The following is a 20,743-nucleotide window of genomic DNA, read 5'->3' on the forward strand; positions in this document are numbered from 1 at the left end:
ATTCTGCTTTACTGAAAAAAGCAGGGTGAGACCGGGCTAGTTGGTATTCTATGCTGAAGTGACCAGCGCAAGAGTGAACGCGGGACACTAAAAAGGTGACAAGAACAGGTGCGAACTTCCAATTGGTGTTTATTACGAAAAGGCATGTATATATACTCTTGTGCACTTGATCCTAATCAGTTACAAGAGCCCACTAAGGCCGCCCCACATCCTAAGGCGGCCTCCCACATACAGACCCCAGATATGCAAATTCTTTAATGTCAACGCTAGGGATAATTTGCTAATGCAGTTGCCTTATGCGTTATCTGCCCCCTCAATGATGGGCCTAGTGCTTTCTTGTGCATTGCTTGCTATTATTTCTGTTTTTTCAGAGTGCATGACATTTGCATTGGGAGTTGTGGATTCCAATGAAATCCTCTCTCCCTTTGGTACTTTTGTGTTATGTTCCTGTAGTCTCATATTTAGGCGCCTTCCCGTTTGTCCCACGTAACGCTGCCCACAGAAAAGAGGTGTGCTATTCACTGCTCCCCCTGAGCATTTCGACGAAACCTTTTCTGTGAGCAATGTTGCATGAAATTGATTGTCTGCTGACTGCAGGGCTGGTTTTGGCACATAACTGAGATAACTTGTTGGGTGCGAGAAAAACGACCGAAACTCCCGCCCTTTCGCCTATTTTCTTTAGTTTATGCAAGATAACGTGAATGTATGGGATGACTGCTAGATTCCTGCGAACAGTATCACATAGGTGTAACTAAAGAAAATAGGCCAAAGGACTGCAGTCTTGGTCATTTCTTCCGCGCCCCGCAAGCTATCTAAGTTATGTGCCAAAACCAGCCCTGTCAGCAGACAATCAAAATCATGCAACATTGTGCAGAGAAAGGGTTTCATCAAATGCTCAAGAGGAATAGTGTATAGCATACCTCTTTCCTGCGGGCAGCGTTACGTGGGACAAATGGGAAGTTCCCTAAACTTGAGACTACAGGAACATAATCGGAAAGTACAAAAAGGGAAAGAAGGTTTCTTTGGAATCCATTGCTCCCAATGCAAATGTCATCGGCTGTTTGAAAAAACAGAAATAATAGCAAGCAGTGTGAAAGAAAACACTAGACTCATCATTGAGGCAGCGGCTATTGTAGAATGCAACTGCGTTAGCAAGCCATCCCTATAGCACTGACTGTTAAAGAATTTGATTATCTGGGGTCTGTATGCAGGAAGCCGCCTTAGGCCTTGGTGCGCTCGTTTATTTGTGATGGCCATGTTGACTTGCACGATTGTAACAGATTATGATCAAGTGTGCAAGAGTACATATACATACCTTTTTGTAATGAACACCGGTTGGAAGTTTACGTCTGTCCTTGTCGCCTTTTTAGTGTCCAGTGTCCACTCTTGCGCAAGTCCTCTCCGCATGGACACTAGAAATTAGCTGACTGGAGGAAGGATTGGTTGAGACTTGGAATGACTGGCTGCTTGCAGAGGCTTTCGGCTTTGCCTGGAAAGAAAGAAACACCAATCAATTAAGGCTGTTCAATTATTTACTATCATCATCACTATTGTTTTTCAGATAAACAATGATTTCGTATTCACAACTGTCACTACAAGTGCTCTTGTCAAAAGAAATGGTTCAGACTCAGCCATGTTGGTATATATTCATTCGTAGCCTTATAGCATAAAAAGCTTCAGATAGAAAGGACCCATGTCAATTGATGGTTTGCTTGGATGTCACGTGCACATTATGACATTCGGAGATTACATCTCCCATATTTAGGTAGAGCTGCCATGGCCACATACTGCAGACCATAGCTTTCAACTTTCACTGCTCCATTGCTCCATTAAACAACCTTGCAGATTTTACTGTTTCCCAAAACAATGAAGTACTCTTGAAACAAGCGCAAACCATGCATGTTGTTTACTTCCGACCCAGAACAAGCAAGCCAAAGATATTGTCCAGCTGATAGGCTGGTAGAATAGCAACAATAGCAACAATACAAAAAAACCATGCTTGCACCACAACTGTGTCACAACAGCTGTCAGCCCCTTTCGGATATGGTTTGTGTCACGGAAGAAGTATCAATGTGTAATATTCTTTTTACTCAAGCAGTGAAAATTGAAAGTTACGGTCATGAATGCATCAACATACCCTTCCCATCTTCATAAAAAGTTATAATATTGCACTGTGTTCACCGAAAAATTTGCCCTTTTTGTAACGAAGCCTGCAATTATGCCTGGACCCCATACATGGCTCTGGCAGGCAGTACTGTTTATTCTGTCCGTTTCTTGACTTGCAATCCCATAACGAAACAAATAATGCAACATATTTTTCCAGATTGCATTGCTTCATGTGAATGTGCTTAATTTGGGAAATTTCTGAAATGAATCAACCCTCTCCTAAAAAAATTTAAAGTAGAGTAATTCATTAACGTGCCTAAACATGAGCACTTCCCGTGGATTTTGAGAGCCAATGAGGACAGAGCTATTTGCTCAAATTTCTACGACCCATGGCAACAGGATGGCCAAATTCCGTGCTATTAGTAAATGCAAAGAAAAAAAACTTTGGTAAATTTATGCAATGTTTCTTTCCAAAATTTTTCTTCTTTATACCATAGTGGGGATACTCTGTGATAATTAGTTGGAATTAATGCTATTGGCCTGCAGTCTGGTACAAAATATTTTTAAAACCGCAGCGACAACACTATTTCCTTAAGGATCTATTCAAAATGCAGATTCGGTAAAATCCAGGGAAAATGCTTTTAACTAAACAGGTAATTCTATATTGTTTTTTGCAGAGACCCCCTTTTTTTTTCTTGGAAAACTTAGGTTATTTTTATTGTCGCCAGGCTCGGGCAGCAAAATAAATTTTTAAATCAAAATTAAAAGTGATCGCCAGGCATGTCCAGTTGAATTTATCTGAACATGCCCTACTGTCCGCAGTACACATGTTGCCACTTTAAAGGCCCGCAAGAAGGCACCGGTTATATTTTCTAGGGCAAGAAGGCAATGAAGTATGTTACTTAAGGCAATTAGTCATAGGAGTCCTGGATCAGTAGAAAAAAATTTAAAGACTATAAATTGTTTAGAAGACTTAAGTCACATAAAGGTACCATCATTGCATTGTGCTAAAACTAACCTAAGAGACTGAAACCTGACATGATAAAAATGGAGCTTGAGAATGAAGGCTTGCTCAACAAGCAACAGAATGACAAAAAATGATGCATGATAAATTTAAAAAAACGCGCTGATGAGGACGGTAAAGAACTAGGCACCATGACGAAATTTGTAAATATGCAAGCATAGGATGGAGTCAGTTGGCGCAAGCCATATATATTTACAGATTACTAGGAAAGGCCTTCGTCCCGCAGTGGACATAATGTATGTGAGAGCACTGTGCCCCTTCGATTATGCAGTCCCAGACTGTCCGCAAACCACCTGCGGCTTCTGGTCTGGCTTGCATTGACAGAAGGGCACATCACAGTCATGTGATCCCGCTGCCTGGGACTGTCCAAGGTTTTTTTTGAAAGCACCGTGATTGGAAGTCGCTCTCCTGGCTGCTGTTGTCTGCTATTAGCTACTTAAATTATGGGGTTTTACGTGCCAAATCCACTTTCTGATTACGAGGCAAGCCGTAGTAGAGGACTCCGGAAATTTCGACCACCTGGGGTTCGTTAATGTGCACCTAGATCTAAGTACATGGGTGTTTTCATATTTTGCCCCCATTGATATGCGGCCACCGTGGACGGGATTCAATCCCGTGACCTCGTGCTTTTAGCTACTTGTAGATAGCGCCCTACCCAGCAAATTCAGTAGCGTGGTCATCAAAATGGTGCAGTCTCAGAGGCCATGCCGCCGACACAACCATAAAGCTTGCATAATGGAATCGCAGCCTGAGCACATTGAACATGTCAACAAAGCTCAGTTTACATCGTGCTCTCGCTCTTCGGGCCCCTTAACCGCTGTATTCAAGCCAGCTCATTCATTTCCTGTAAAATTTAGGCGTCATTGCCACACAAAAATAAGCAAAAACACGGTTGTGCCACATCACTGTTCACCCACAAAGCACAGGCCGATATTCTCTAAGCTCGTGAAACCGTCTACTAAAGGCCTGACGTGTGTCTAGGACAAAGCGCGTCTACACTGTCTACTAATCCTGCACATCCAAAAGCAAAATTTCGAATTTGGGTAACAGAAGGAATCGGCACACATGTCAACGGCAATTGGTGAAGCTCTGATTATACAGGTTGTCCCATGTAACTTGAGCCAAACAATAAAAATATGCAAATGTGACGTAGCTCGACAGAACCAAGGTAACATTGTTTGCTGTAACTTGGAGATACTTAGATATTTTTTCATTCCACCACAATAAATATTTTATCTTCATTAATTAATCAACTTTTCAAATATTATAATTAGATTAGAAGTGTCCACGAGAAAATTGTAAAGCAACATGAAAAGCTCCCCATACAGCTTTCTGTTGTCCGAAACATGCTGCGTAGAAGTGTTTTTTCGAGAAAGAAGCTTGCGAATACACGCAAAGTGCTGCGAATGTGTGTATTTAGTGTGTATTTGCAATCACACGCAAAGTGCTGCGAATGTGTGTATTTAGTGTGTATGTGCAGGCTTCTTTCACGCTAGGAAAAACACTTTTATGTAGCATGTATTAATCATAATATTTGAGAAGTTGATTAATTACATAATACTAATGATTTACCCTGGCAAAATAAAAAAAAAATGAGTATCTCGAAGCGAGGGCAAACAACATTACCTTGGTTCTGTGCAGTTACGTGGCATTTGCATATTTTCAACGTTTGGCTCAAGTTACGTGAAACACCCTGTATGCGACGCCAGCTACCAACATTAAATATCTACATGCAATATGATATGTTTCCTCGTCCACCAGTTTCACTCATCTGAACAGCGAAATCTACCTGTTTACTATGCATATAGCAATGAGCATGACAGATTTCACGAAACACATCAAGAAAAGCAAGCATTTGCACCTGATCACTGTGCTTTGCCCTAAAAAAACACAAGGACTAAGGTTGCAGCAATTCGACCACTCATGAAAACCTCGCATTATGGCACACAAAGCATCGGTTTAACGGAAGCAATAGCTGAGTGCATGATATTTTCTGTCTGGAACGCGCAAAGTACACATAAACACACAGCCTCTTTTAAAACATGGCGTCAAGCCCCATGCATCTTTTTAAGACAGCCGCCGTCTGGTAGCTACTTGCATATGTCTGAACAAATATCTGCTGACAGCTCCAAGAGTCCGCAGAGTCTGTGACTTCTGGTAAAACGAATGCGATACTGGCTGCCCTCGGACTGGTGGATGGGGCTTCGGAAGCTGATTGAAAAAATCGAATGCGGGACAGCAGTGCTAAGCAGTCCAGGACTGTCAAGGACTGATAATCGAAGAGGCCCACTAATGCTTTGTGTTCCTATCCTATGTAATCTCTTCATACTGATCAGCTCAAGCTGCATGGCAAAGAAGTCTCTTGTTAGTGCTGTGAAGACAAGGCTCTTGCCCAAACATTGGCTATAGAGACGACCATCGTTCGACAACTGCTGATCTGTTCATAGAAGTGAGAATTCCACGACAAACTTTTCAATGAAGTAAGCAATATGATGATGAACTTGTTTCACAAAACTTCATAAGTACACCTGACATTTGACTCACTTTTGCATGTAAGTAAATATTATGAAATTGTCGCTGTGAACAATTGTCCCCGACTGCTGTACACTTGTGATAAAAAAATTAACCGTATTTGAAAGTTTGTATAATTAGCCAGGAGAGCCGCACTTGCTGGATGGCTCATCATTTAATTTGGAAAAAAATTCAGCAGTGAGCAGCAATTGTATCACTAATGACCTTGAACATCTCTTATAATTATTAATTTGTAAACACCTGTTGTCGAACAGCCCACCTACTGAAGTTTTGAACACATTGTACACAATTATAGCACATACTACACGAAATAATATCTGTAATAGACCTTACCAAATACAATATTAGTGTGGCGGCAGGTCAAATGGCTCCTTGCAATGCTTGCGTCCTTCCTGGGAGAACAAGAAACGACATTAGGCTTACACTGACAGCACCAAACCACATAATTTAAGTTGCAAACAAGTGCCCGAGAACATGGGAAGTTCTAATTAGATATGGTCAACCTGCTTAACCATGTCACAGACATTGAATGACAGAATGTACTTTTATGGAGCCTCAACTCCATGAAATACATGCTAATACAAACATGCTAGTACACAGAATCAAATTGGATGCATGAAAATTCTCAGTGAACTCTTCTTTCCTAGCAACCACAAGTTGCTCTTTGTGAAGTGCAACAAGTGAGTGTCTAACCTACACTAAGAAGGTGGAAAATTCGGGATCCTTTCTGGTGAATAACTAACCATATCTCTACGGGTACCCAGCAACACAAAGGTGAATTGTAAGTATTATATTGATTAAAGAAACAGTTCAGTGCTACCAAGCAAGTACAATAAATAAATTATTTCAAATTCATCTTCATGTCAGGCTAATCAAGTTAATTTTCTTTAGATCACATGAGAGAATGGTTCGAAAAAAATATTGGAATCTGTCAACAATGTTGAAGCAATTTTATGACGGCCTGCAGATAGCAGTTGTTGAAATAAGACCTGGGGCAGGGGGAGAAAAGACAAAGTGTGATAAAACAAAATGGGGCCTGTGCTGAGCAGCTACTAAATGCAGTTTTATTAAATTATGATGTGCAAAACAGCAGATGTAAGAGATGCGAGACCCTCAGGTGGCATTTTGCAATGTTGTTATGATAAATTGTTTCAAGGAGCATGACTCCTTAACCCTTCGAGGGTCAATGACGTAAATATACCGCACCGCGAAGTACAAAAATGGTCAATGCCGTATATTTACGGCGCTGTCTGTAGGTTTAAAAAGCGCGACAATTTCCTAACCTTTTCTTTTCTGTCATGTGCTGCCATTATGTGGAAATACAGGGAATTTCTTTAGCACGCCTCGCTCTCTCCGTTTTCGTTGCATGGTTTGTTTTAGAGCTAGTTTGCTCCTGCGCGTCTATGTACTACCGCTAGGGCATTGGCATGCGCGCGGGCGGGTGGCGGTTTGGGTTTTGTTTTCGCAGGCCGTTTCGGCTTCTTGCGCTTGCAAAACTGATGGCTATCTCGTTACTAATTGCTCAAAAGGCTACTGCTTGTTTCTCGCTCATTTAGTGCTTGCAGGGGTGCGCATAGGAAGGTTGCTGCCGTGCATGCGCTTCTGTTGCTCCTTTTCATTTTTTTTTTAGACTCGCGAAAACTAATTGCATCTGGTTGGCGATAAGATGAAGATTAGTGGAAGTTTGTCACACGTTTTGATTTTTTGATGGGCACACAACCGCACAGTTTTCTTGAGTGCGTGCACCTACACAGTTCGATTACGCTATGGATATACTATCATAAGCAATATGAAAGGGAACACAAGAACGCATGGCAAACAGCCTTGAAACAGACTCGGAGCGATACACAGATGGCACTGTGAAAAACGAAGGGGGTAAGGAGAGCGCTCTTCCACTAACTGTTGGCACTCCCACCACGCTGGCATTTCTACAAAGGAGCAGCTTACGTCATGGATCGTCCAACAGCCGATAAGACGGTGATCGTCGCCAGTGACCTACACCGTTTCACTTTCTTTTCTTTCATTCTCTTTTTTTGTTCGTGCAACCGCTTGATAGTACCCCGAGAAGTTTGCCCTGTATTTCAAACCAATTCTTTATTTGAATCGACGCACTCGGTTGTCAGTGGCACCTTGAACAGCGGCGACGCTCGAACCAATGACGACAGAGGAATAGAATAAAGAAAAATTTTAAAAAGAAGAACATTGACAAACTGTCTCTCATGCGACTGTTGCACGAAGTTCGTTCAGAAAAAATTCACGTCGCACACTGCAGTGGCCCACGCAGAGCAGTCAACTCCGAATTTGTAGCCTCAAGATGCCTCGAGTGCCTCTTAAAGAGCGGGAAGATATAATAGAAATGTCTAAAAGAGGTTGGAGGCCGTCGTTAAGTCGACGGCGGCATGACGCATTATTAGGACACCAACGAACAAAGCAAAGGACGAGAATAAGCTGCAATAACGCTATTGCCTTATTTCATTTGCTTCAATATCTTTTTAATATTCAGCAAGCGCCAATAAATTTATTTTGAACTCACCCTTAAAGACAATTTTTTCCCGGTTTAGAAGATTTACCACAAATCAATATAGAAGTCCGGAACAGTGCTATCTTTTGTAATGATTCGACGCAAAAGGTTACCAGTGACGCAATATCGAACAGTGTTATCGCTGTCTGCTGGCGATGTGAAATTCCGCACTTTGCAGACGCATGGCGGGAGTGTGAACAATTGTTACAACAGCGTCCCCCTTTCCACTTTGTTTCTGATGGTGGCCGCTGCGTATCACCCATATAGCTGGGTCTGAGGGTGTTTTCTACGCGTTCCTGTGTTCCCTTAGATATTGCTCATAATAGTATGTATTAGTGTAAGAGCAGGAACATCTGAGTCTTGCAAAGTATTCTCATGTGCACATTTTCAAAGCCTTGAACTATAACAATGTAACAAATTTTTTACTCTTATAGGTTTATTTCCTTTTTTATTATTGTTATTCATGAATAAAGAGTACATATAGTATACCAACGCAAAATAATTTTTTTCTGGCTTTACGGACACCCTAGAAAAATTACGGTAAATTTTTTTCGAAATAAGTCCCTAAGAATTGGAATCTGCAATAAAAAAAATCGGCCCTGGGCGGTCGAATATGGCGAAAAAGATCGACCCTCAAAGGGTTAATTATATTCATGTAATCTTTAGAAACGGATGGCATAAAGGACATACTTGTTGACAGTTTCATGCGAGTCATGAACGCGATGCACGCGGGAGTTAAGCATCTTTAAAAAATGCTCTAGAAACTTGCAAAAAGCAAGTTTCTATAACCTCTCACAACACCGAGCTTCACCTTCAAGTGTTGTAACATTTCCTTGCAAAGTGCAGCACTGTTTTCACAGACATAGTTTGAATCACTGTGTCACAAGCTCTGGAAACAAAAGTGCATACGTAAGTGCTAAACAAGCACATATGATGCCCTACCCCTACCCCTACTGCACAGACACATTTATCTACACCAACACATGTAGATGGATTATGTCATCCATTTGGTAGCTTCTGATCATGTTCCAAAGCATGAATCTCATAACTGCAAATTCTATAAGAATGTGACACCGACTGATTGCTTGGGGACAACATGAAAAGACAGTAGGCCAAACAACACGAGCGCAGGCTAAGACTTTTGGTTAATTGCGCGCGCGCGCGCGTGCTCACACACACACACACACACACACACACACACACACACACACAAACAAATATTAGGCCTATTTGTCCTGCCTAGTTGCAGCTGCAGGACAGCGGGATGTTGTAAACAACCACACAGTTGAACTGCTGCATGTGCCTCTTGCTACTTTGCGTCAAGGCCTGGTCTGATTCACCTTTTTGAACACAGATTTTGAGACTATGGCTGACCTTCTGAATGTGATCTAACAGTGGTCACACCACTGTAGGCCAATGTTAGACCTAGGTATAGAAGTTCTCGACTTGTTGAGGATGCTATTTCGTGCTTCTGTGACAGAGCTTCAGTCGAACAGTGCACTGATGTGAAAGGCAGAATTCCCTCCTTAAAAGACAGGGCATAGATGCAGTGCACATGACACTCACCAAAGAAAACAATGAGGTCAAGAAATGGAAGATCACTGTCTAGTGGTAGTTTTCCAGTAGAACACGTTGTGGGGCTACTTGGTGAAGGGCTTTCAGAAGATGAAGCGCCAACAGAGACAACACTGTAAGAAAGAACAAAGACAGGACAAGGTGCTACTTGCAACTGTTTATTGAGGTCAAAAGCAGCTGAATATATAGCCATGGGGAGAAGGGGAAGAAAAAAACAGAAGCATTGCTTGTGTGAAGGTGCACGCGTGAGAACACAGAAGATGAAGGGAATCATAAGATTAGCCAAAATCTAAAACTTATCTATAAACATGCATTCATTTGTGTAAATATTCAGACACAGGCATGCTGACACAGGCATCCCCTCTATTCTTAATCTGGTTGGCCTCCAACAGTTCACGTGCCACAGTGTATTTGCTTTTAAGCACGATCGTTGTATCCTGAAGCCTTGCTTCACATACTTGCTTATTCTCATTCCTGCAGGCCTTGCAATGAAGTGGCAAGTTTGAGCCATAACTATTTTTCAGCGAAAGCTTGTGCTCCCACAGGTGTTCGCTGATACATGAGCCAGTTTGTCCGATATACTCTTTCCCACACTTCCACGGTATACGACCGCTTCTTCACACTTCACAAAAGGATTTGTATGTTTAATAGAACACTCTACTTTTAGAGTCATGAGATCCAATCAGGAGGCACGAAGTAGCAAGCTTTCGGGGCGCAGCAAAAACTACAGGAATTTTATATTTAGCGGCGACATGTTTAAGATTCACGCCACTTCGTGAGAATACGGTATCGCCACTGGATAAGGTAGAAATTCCTTGTGGGCATGAGGTCGGTATACCGACCCTGCAATTAATTGTTGCAGTATAAGTCTATGCACTCCAAGACTGTTAAACGTACGATTGCCACTATGTGCCTTGAATTTACCCTTAAAAAATTGTGCTGTCATAAGGCACACAAAACCTTTGACGAACAGATTTTGAAGTTGAAGAAAGCTGCCTTTCCTTGTTTGGTTTTGAGCAAAGTTTCAGAGGCGTTGTTGAAAAAGGTGCAAAAAGAAAGAAACTGAAGCAGTGAAGAAGGTCAAACATTGGAAAAGAAAGCTAAACCAGTGGTGATACCGTATTCTCACAAAGCAGCGCATAATCTTAAACATGTCATCGTGAAATACAAAATTCCTGTGGTTTCTTCCGAGCCCCAAAAACTTGCTACTTTGTGCCGTCTGATTGGATATGATGACTAAGAAAGTAGAGTGTTCTAGTAAACACACAAACCCTTTTGTGAAGTACGGAGAAGGGGTCGTATACTGCATACCGCTGAAGTGTGGGAAGGAGTAAACCGGACAAACTGGCCAATGTATTAATGAACGCCTGCAGGAGCACAAGCTTTCACTCAAAAATGGTTATGGCTCAAACTTGCTGCTTCATTGCAAGGCATGTGAGAATGAGAATAAGCAAGTACGTGAAGCAAGGCTTCCTGATACAACAATCATGTTTAAAAGCAATGACACTGTGGCACGTGAACTTTTGGAGGCCAACCAGCCTAAGAAAAGAGGGGACACCTGTGTCGACACCCCGTCTCCGACTATTTACAGAAATGAACGCATGTTTTTAGATAAATTTTTGATTTTGGTTAATCTTATGATACCCTTCATATACATCTTACATATTTTTGCACATGCGCGTTCACATAATCAGTGCGTATTTTTTTTTTCTTCCCCCTCTCTTCATGGCTATATATTCAGTGCTTTTGACCTCAATAAACAGTTGCAAGTAGCACCTTGTCCTGTCTTTGTTCTTTCTGACTGTGCTTTCTCTGTTGGCACTTCATCTATTGAAATGTAGTTTTCCCCCTTCCATGAGCTCATCTAGCACTGTAAAGAAGACAGAAAACAAATCACTCAACCCATTTAGTAGCCTTACTTCACGTCATATATGGTAAAAAGTTTCCAATGAAGCAGAATACCTTTACTACGCTGGTTCTTACAGCAGCTAGTGTTTTACGACTAGCTGACAGTGTTCTCGGCAGTGAAAAGTCGCAATTAAAGTGGTTGAGCAACTTTTTAATGTCTCCTACAAAGTAAGCAATACTACTGAAAGGCAAGCTCCACTATCTGGGCCTGAAGATTTTCTGTGGTGAGCATTGAGCTGGAGCTATTCCTTGCACTCAAAGGTGTTTTTAACTTTTCTATTGGTGCACCTGAACACTGAAGCATGTTGTTTCTACAGGAACACCAGAGAGCACATTTACCCTTTGGTACCACCCCGACGTGGAGGGAAGCTTCCATAACCAAGTACAATGTTTGCTTTTAACAGTGCGTTCGCACTGCCTTTTAGCATGCATTGCCAAGAAGCATTTAATGGAGTTGAACGTAGTTGACGTCTCAGGTCAGACAACTTCGAGAAAGCCAAGGCCTATGACTGTTATGCAATCTGTACACAAAGGCAACCATCAATTCAAGCAAATTGCTCAGAGAGTTGAAACTACCTTTTTATTTTCAGTGCTAAGCAATCTGGGCATGTACAAAATGTTAACCGGACCAGGGCAACACGTGAAGTTTACATCAAAAAGTATGTGCTGGAGTTGTTCATAAACAGCACCACTACGGTTGGTGCTGTTTACAATATCCCACTGTCCTGCAGCCGCAATTATGTAGGACAAACCGGCCGACGACTCAAGGATTATCTTACAAAACATGCACAGACCCTTGACACAACATGGGGGAGCAACATAGCTATTGATGCTGCTTTGTGCAGTTGTACACCAAATTTTTAGCAGTGAAGTATCTTCATGACACATTTTCATAGCAGACATAACTTTCAGAATAGCTCCCATTATGCTAGCGTGCCATCACTTAACCTGCTTGGCAAATTGAAGTATTCAGATCAACCTGCCGAACGTTCTGAATTGGGCTGCTTGGTGCATGTTTAGAAGGGAACCGAACAGGGCTACAGACAGGACAAAGGGAATATGTTGCTGTGTACAACACTGTCACTTCATACTGGCAGTAGCACTGTTCGTTCCCTTTTAAATATTCATATCTTTTGGTCGCCTGACCACGCAACACAGCTGTGAGCTCAGGCTATAATTTTACATTGTTACATTGCCTTCTAATGTTGCACTTAATTACATCATCGCATACTCACCTGTTATAGTTAGCTCAACACTAGCTCACAGTGAGCTTATTCGTGGCTAATCTTAGTTACCATGGAGCCCATGCATGACAGTGCTAACGATCAGTGTGCGGTGTTGTTGCATACTCATTAAGCCAACACTAGACAAACAGTTATTTTATTGGTGCATGTTTTATCTGTTGCCTCAAATCTTGAACTCTGGCACTATAAGTGTTTTTTAAACACCACTCATATGTGCAACCAAGTCAGGTACGAAACAATATCCCTTTCAAGTCGACGTGCTCATACTGAACCAATTTGTTGCCACAGGAAAACAAATCATCTATTATCCTTTGAATGCATCTGCAAAAATTACTCTACTTGCATAGGCCTCGTCATTCCACCAAAATTTGCAGTCACTGTCTATTAAGACTGCATATGCAAGACAGATATACAATAGAATGGCACAGCTTACCAGAACAAAGAGCACTACTCGACAGACTGCTCTGGCACACTTTCTCAGGCCCACTGGCTGAGAAACTGAGCAGCACAAACCGGCACACAGACATCCTTCAGTGGTGCAATAGCTGCAATTGAAGCAAATATTATCAGGTATTTTCAGACGGTCATCCACAGTAAAGCAAAAACATTTTCATATACAAATACTCTTGCACATAAGCTTGTCACCGAATTACCGATTGCTGTGGTATTGTTTGGCGTCTTCAATTGTATCATTCAGCTCATTTAAAAAAAGACTTCATGAAGCACCTTCTATTCTGCAGAACAGCAGACATTTTGCTCTACATAACTCACAACATGTATTTTAGAATAATTATTGTATTGATGCCTATATGCTGAAAATTAGTCTACGCAACTAGAGACAGTCAGTATTAGAACCAGCCTTTAACATCAGTGTTGACACATCTTTTGATTTTCTTATACCAGTTTGGAACATTTGTAATTTTGGATGTCCATTACACACTTTTGGGCACCGCTATTCTGTGTCAAGGTTACGTTAAAAATTACTTATCACATGCACTTGCTTTACAATTATGGCCGCAGATGGGCAAAATTTACGTGGCAATCCACTCCCAGATTACGTTAAATGCTGACGTATTGCGTCAGAACGTTGATAGTCAGCCTGGTAGCTGTCTGAAGTAAAAACAAAACAAAAACCAAAATTCGCGAGACATCTGATGCCGATTACCAGCTAGCAAAATAATCAATTTCTTCTCCAGCGACCCTTAATGGGTATCCACGCGGACACTTTCAAGTGCGATCGCGCACGATTGCTCGGGCTCGATCCCAAAGTGTTCCAAGGCACCGTGTTACACCAGTGTTACGTAACACTGCAGATCGCACGAGGTTACGGCAGCAAGCACGCTACACCGTCCATTCATTGTGATGTAGAAGCATCGCATGCAACATGCTCTATGAGGTCTTCATACACAAGCAGACTTTCGATTCCAGAAGCAGTCTTTCAATTACGCATATGAACACAGCGATTATGCACGCCAAGCACACTGCGTCCTAAGCTTAAGGAAAAATAGAATTCCGCTGTGATGCAATGCGTCGCCGAATACGGCTAACATAGTGTTACACCGCGCCGTGAGAGATTGCTAAGGGGAACACTAACTGCACTTTATTTTGGAATGCCAAGAACACATCACAACACATTGCAAAACTGGAAAACCAGCTGGCACATACAGCCGATAACGAACTGCTACAGACGACATCTTCGCTGATGTTGCCTACGCGCCTCAATGTACTCTATATGCAATCAGCACAACAAATGCTACACCGTTTATCACAGTCTCGCAATGCCGCGGCTTTGTCAATCCTCATGGCCAAGCGGGAATGTCGTTACAGGGCATTGACAGGGCATGCTCACACAACACAGTTGAGCCCGTCACCGGCCATCTCGGTGCATTTCGCACGCGCGACGTGCACCAACAACAAAAAAGGACACTTAAATCACTTACTTGCGTAGCAGTCCATCGTCGATTCCTTCTTATTCTTTCAGTGAAATCCCAAATGCAACAGGCATACCACCACCGCACACCGCCATTTCCAGCCGCTGTCCACTCTATACTGTTGAGGCGGAGAAATGCAACCCGTCGTGTAGAAGCGATGAAGGGTGGTAAGCAGCGCCACCGCTGAAACCTCTTCCGTTTGTGCGTGCGTACTACGATTCGCTTATGAATAATGTTCAAGCAGCGTTACTTATGGTGATATTATGTAACTGCTGGTAAACGTGGGTGGTGTCTTTTCTTTATATTCGTTGCGTGTTGATTTTTCGCTCTTAACATGCTCAGTTGCCCTCCACATGAAATTACGGACGGTTCTCCGTATTTCAAAAAACAGAGCTCACGTCCGTTTTTTTACGTAGAATTCTGCCGTTTTTCATGAAATGAACGGTCTACGTAATTTTTACGGCAGGTTTGACCGTAAAATTACGGAAATTTTTTACAGTGTAGCGTCTTGGCGTGCGCCGGCTTTCCAGCACATGCAAACTCTACATTTGCACTGCGTTATGGTAGCTGCGTACAGGCTGTTTTACAACACACGTGCGAATAGAAAATTCGCGGCGCTTTGCGACGAAACCTGCGTCGAGGGCGGGAAATAAACATGCACCTTCCGTTCAGCGTGCTAACATGAAGGAGCTCGCAGTAAATCAAAATCCAGGTTTGGGCGAATTCGTGTATTCATAAGGCCTTCCAACACCAGTTATCATCAGTCAGTCCGCACTCGTGCCGTCTTTGTTTTCGTTGCTCCGATCTTTTCGCGCTGCGTTTAGAAAGCCTGCTAGTGGAAATTCTGGTGATAATCGTCGTCACGGAAGTGGTTGGAGCACAGCAGTGTTGTTCTTGAGGGCTTGAAATTCTTTCGCTTTACAGCAGCCTCCCACTTCCTTAAAAGCTTCTTGTCTTGTGGGAAGCAATGGAAGACAACATCGTCGCGGCCGCTGGTGTTCGTGCAACCGTAGGCTGCACAGAAAGACGGCATGATCGGCCCACCACATCAGTTGATGCTGCGCACGTTGACCACCACTCAACATACACACAGACGCACCAACAAAGAAATGCAGGGTCGATCGAAGCATATTACGGCGCCCCGCACGCAGAAACAAGCACGGTCAGGCACGGTCGCGCAGGCTGCGAAGGAGCAAAACACTAAAGTTGACGTCACAACACCGCGGTTTCCGGTCTCCGCTCGCATCGTCAGCGTCAGCAGCAGCGCGCGGCATTCGACGGGGGGCGGAGCTACAGCGCAATTTCAACCGACGATTACGTCGCTCCTATTTGAAAAAAAAAACCCAAATTTGACCTACATGGTTTATAAGGTTCCCGCATCCGTATATGAGCGTCTTATTGAATTCGACAGACTCTTCAGCTTCCCTTTAAGCACTCCCCCTTACGCGGGCCGATCACGTAGATAGTGCAATGGCGGGCCGACCCGCGGCAGAGGTGAAGCAGGTGTTAGCACTCCACATACGAGAGCCGATTCAGAAGGTAGTGCAATGCCGGACCGACCCGCAGTGGAGGTGCAGTTCACCAATAAGGGGCCCACATACACACCTTCACTGGTGATCCTTCTTCACAGAGTGAAGGGCACTGAGTCTTTTTGTGTCGTTTTACTCTTTGCCGTCGGCCATTTTTCGTACAATCACTCGGTCACACCGCCGACTGCAACGCCGGATTTTAGCGTAATGGGGCATATAATGCCTTCGCATAACAAAAATGCCCAGCTACCGCAGAAAGGGAACCCGGTCCCGCTATGTGGGTGTCACCAAACCCACTACTGAACCATGCCAGCACTTACTAGAATGCTGCGGGAAAATACCCAATAAACACGCCCTGTTGCGCACGAGGAGACATGCTATGTGGCATGCGTGCCACGTAGTCTCCATACGTGTACATCTTGCATTGCAGTTACATATGTAACACCAGGCAGAACGCCCTATAGGAGATGAAGGGTAGTGGTACAGGGCAGTTAAGGAAGTTGTGAGAAAGCAAAAGAAGTTTAAGCTTATGTATACATGAATGTTAGAAAATATATAAGATATATATTCTATACCGGATTAAATGACGCTGGCTAGGTGAGTATGTGACCACCGCGTTTCAAATAGGAAGCCACTAAATTATCATCACCATTATCGCCATTAGCATCGTATCGTGCCTTTGGCTTCCAATGTGAGATTCGGGCCGCGTAGCGTCTATACGAGCGCCATTTGCATTGTACGTACATATTATTACACTAGATGGCACGTCATGTAACAGTTGCATACGTAGAGGTAAAATGTAGACAGACAACTCTTGCAGAAGTAAAAGGAGGTTATCGAGATGTATAAATATTGATGTAATGAAAAAAATTCGCAGCCATTTCATTCTGTGAATGCGTCCTACCAGCGGAACAGCAAAAAAACAAGGTATACCAGTGAGTAATATAGTTTACTTATTATGGGCTTTTCCCTTCTACGTCTGAAGAATACCGTACGAACACGATCAGTCGCTACTAATAGCGGGAGTGCTCAAGTGTTCACCTGATGCCATGATGAATCCTTAAAGCAGTCACCGCAGCCTAATGTAAATAAAGGAACCATGATATAATCTGTCGCAGAAACAAGTGAGCAAGTGCTAGCCCGCCTTTCTTGAATGGACGGAACAAATTCGTTCGACCGGTCCACTGCCAAGTCGACGCCAAAATAAAAACGGTGAAATCATGGTCAATTTTATGTAAGCCTAATCGCAATGCACATAACACATTCATCACCTTGGAAATAAGAAAGAGGTTCCAGACAGTGGCTCGTGAAAACATGGACAGGTGCCTGACTTGCCACGCTGCAGTCTTTCTTCTTGGACTCGGCACTTGATCAGTCGAGTACGCCACAGGATCAGGGTAACAATCAAGTGGCACACTGAGGTATTGCAATGGAGCAATCGACCAAGGTATACGAGAGAAGTGTTCCGGCATGTCTTCTCAGTCGCTATGCCAAAAGCCGTAACTCTTCTCTCAGTCAATCTGGGCTCCGGTACATTCGCAAAAAGTTTGAACAATGTGCAAAATAGAAGTGAGGTGTGCAGACAGGACACAAGAGTAGAGAAGTAGACAACACGAACTCCAACTATCAAATGAAGGGAGCACTGAGGCGAAAAAAGAAAGAAGACACAAAACTCATCTGCGCATGCTCAGGAATGGTAACACCGCGTGTCAATCGGGTACACGTGCCAGTCTACGTGAGAGATAACTATTAAGGCACTTAATCTCTTCCTTATGTAAAGTAATCGAAGGCTGACTCACGCACGCACTTCCACCATTATAGATATGCCATGCCTCTACCATAAGACGCGTATCTTCATTCTTGTGCATGTACAATATCGCGCATTCATCTAACTCTGGCGTGCAGTTACAATCTCGGCAATGTAGCGAAAGATTAAAAGGTGATCCACCGGTTAACGACCTTTAATGTTCCATTAGCCTCTGATTGATAGACCGTCCCGTTTGCCCTACGTAGAACTGGTCACAACTAAGGGGAATTTTATGCACCACACCCATACGACAGTCAGTAAAACTGTTGTTCTTATTGTGCTTCACTGGACAAATATCTGTTAGTTTTTTTGCCTTTTACTCGCTCCTTTTTATTCTGTACGGCAGCGCACATCTTACCTAGCTTATTCGGAGCAGTGAAAGCAACATTAACATCATATCTACTAGCAACTTTTTAAAGCCTGTGCGACACTGAATGAATATACGGAATAGCCACTACTCTTTTTTTGCTATTACTGCTTTCTGTAATCACGCCCGTCCCTCTCGAAACCGACTTCTTTAGGCGCTCAGCCACAGTGGCCACCGCTACACTAGGATAACCTGCTTCTAATAGGCGCCGGACCTGCGCATTAAAACTGGCCCTCATTTTGTGCACGCAGGATCGGGTGAGGGAAGATAAAGCAGGAGACACACGGTACGATTCGGCGTCCGATCCAACGTGCGGCGCCGCATGCTCCGGCATGCGGCATACGATGATTCGGGACACACGGTGCGTGCATCCAAAAGATTGAGCGGCGCGTAAGCTCCGCCCATATCCAGCCCTCCAGCTTGACTTCAGAGCCACGTCGAGAAACGCAATATAAACAACTCTCCACAACACTGCGTCGCTTTACGCGAACACTGCCAATAAAGTTATGCCCCTGCGAATGACAGAACACTTCACGACGGCGCGTCGTCCACTGACGGCTCCGCTAACAGCCAGCGATAGGGCAGGTAGGCCTATAGCTAGGCAGACGCCGCGGCCGACGGCGCTTACGATCCAACCCGAGCTCGTCGAAGAGCGCTTATGTTTACCAAAACAATTAACACTGTACACTTAGGTCGCCCGTAATTAAATACAATTGGTTTACTCGACGCAGTCGTTGCGAAGGGCAAACGTGCAAGCAACGCGAGCAGCCTCGCTCAGACGGTCGGTGTGTGCTGTCTGCCCGCGAAATGCCCTCGCGTCGCGTCTCCTGATCTCGCCAGTAGCTTAGTCCTAGTGTACTAGGCGTTGCTTTGAATAACAGGCACACGTCGAGATAATTTTACTGAACTGGTAACTATTTCGTGTCAGAAACAAACTGCAGCAGGCAAGGAAAAAAAAAACACTGCGAGAAACCGGCCAGCCAGCGCCGCCTCCGTGGAGGGAACGTCACATGCCAGCCACGCTGTCATTGGCTGCGGCCAGACGACGGTGCGGTTGTCGGACGCGTCGGACGATGAAAATCTGCCCGGTTTGTCGCACGCCGGACGTCCGATCCGGCGCTTCGGCACGGCAAAACACCTCGATTCCGGCTGCCGTTCCGGCGCGTCGGACGCCGGATCGGACACCAAATCGGACCGTGTGTCTCCCGCTTAAGGCACGACATGGCAATTCCGTTTTTTACTAATTTAGAATGCTTGGATTGAAAGTTTAGCAACGGCTTCGAAGATCTTGGGGAGTACTGCCAACAAACATGATTTTGTTCGAAGATCAAGGAAATGTCAAGAAACTGAATTACTCGTCGCTGAGGAAATTCCTTGGTAAACTTTAATCCTCCCCCACAAAGTTTAAATTGCTCACTCACTGAGGTATCAGCGGAATTAAATTCTTCCCTATTGCAAAAAATCAGGTAATCATGAACGTAACGAAATATCTTGATAACGCTATCACCTAAGGCTTTCTCTAAGCAGTTGTCAACCTTACTCAGGTAAATGTTGCTAAGAATAGGGGCAACCTTTGAGCCAATACAAATGTCTGATTTCTGCAGAAAAACGCCATCTCTCCACCCAATCAGCGTTGACTTCAAATACATAGAAAGAATTTCTAGAAAAGCTCCCGTGGAAACACCGCATCTGTCAATAAAAGCCGACTCTTGCACTTGTTCTTTAATGCACTTATTTACGGAATTTAGCAACCCGTCATGCGGCAAGGAATAACACAGGTCTTCGATATCCATACTAAAAGCTGTACAGTCACCAGGATTTTCGTCTCTCAAATACTGAACTAGTGCCTGAGAATCACGCAGGCAAAAGGCGTCTGAAAAAACTAGAGAATCTAGGCAGTTCTGTAGGTAACTAGCGACACAGACCTGCCACGTCCCTTTCTCTGACACTATAGCACGAAAAGGAATTTCTTGTTTATGGGTCTTGGCCGAGAAAAGCAGTTCTAAGGTGAGGGATTTAGCTTTCTTGACATTACAGACAAGCCTATCAAGATTATGTCTTGACAAGAAGTCAACCGCACGTTGCTTAACTACCGAAGGCTTGAGTTTTACTGGCTGCAAATTCTTTTCTATGGCTGAAATCGCTTTTTCTGAAAACATGTCATCTGGCATAATTACGAAATAACCTTCCTTGTCAGAT

At 43.6% G+C, this 20,743-nt stretch overlaps 1 protein-coding gene and 1 long non-coding RNA gene across 4 annotated transcripts in view; both read right to left on the minus strand.

Moving 5' to 3' along the window:
• Positions 1-20,743, minus strand: part of LOC135902239 (agrin-like) — a 615,148-nt gene that overhangs the window by 32,064 nt on the left and 562,341 nt on the right. The gene's annotated exons all lie outside the window — the stretch shown is intronic.
• On the minus strand, positions 606-14,933 carry LOC135902241 (uncharacterized). Of its 2 annotated transcripts, XR_010564457.2 has the most exons (4): positions 14,851-14,933; positions 13,344-13,455; positions 5,996-6,054; positions 606-1,489 (listed from the first exon to the last, which is right to left on the minus strand). It is a non-coding gene; the product is annotated as an uncharacterized lncRNA (long non-coding RNA). The 2 variants fall into 2 exon arrangements; XR_010564458.2 differs by lacking the exons at positions 13,344-13,455; positions 14,851-14,933 and adding an exon at positions 9,750-9,882.

The sequence above is a fragment of the Dermacentor albipictus genome, chromosome 6 (assembly GCF_038994185.2).
Source record: "Dermacentor albipictus isolate Rhodes 1998 colony chromosome 6, USDA_Dalb.pri_finalv2, whole genome shotgun sequence".
NCBI classification, from domain to species: domain Eukaryota; kingdom Metazoa; phylum Arthropoda; class Arachnida; order Ixodida; family Ixodidae; genus Dermacentor; species Dermacentor albipictus.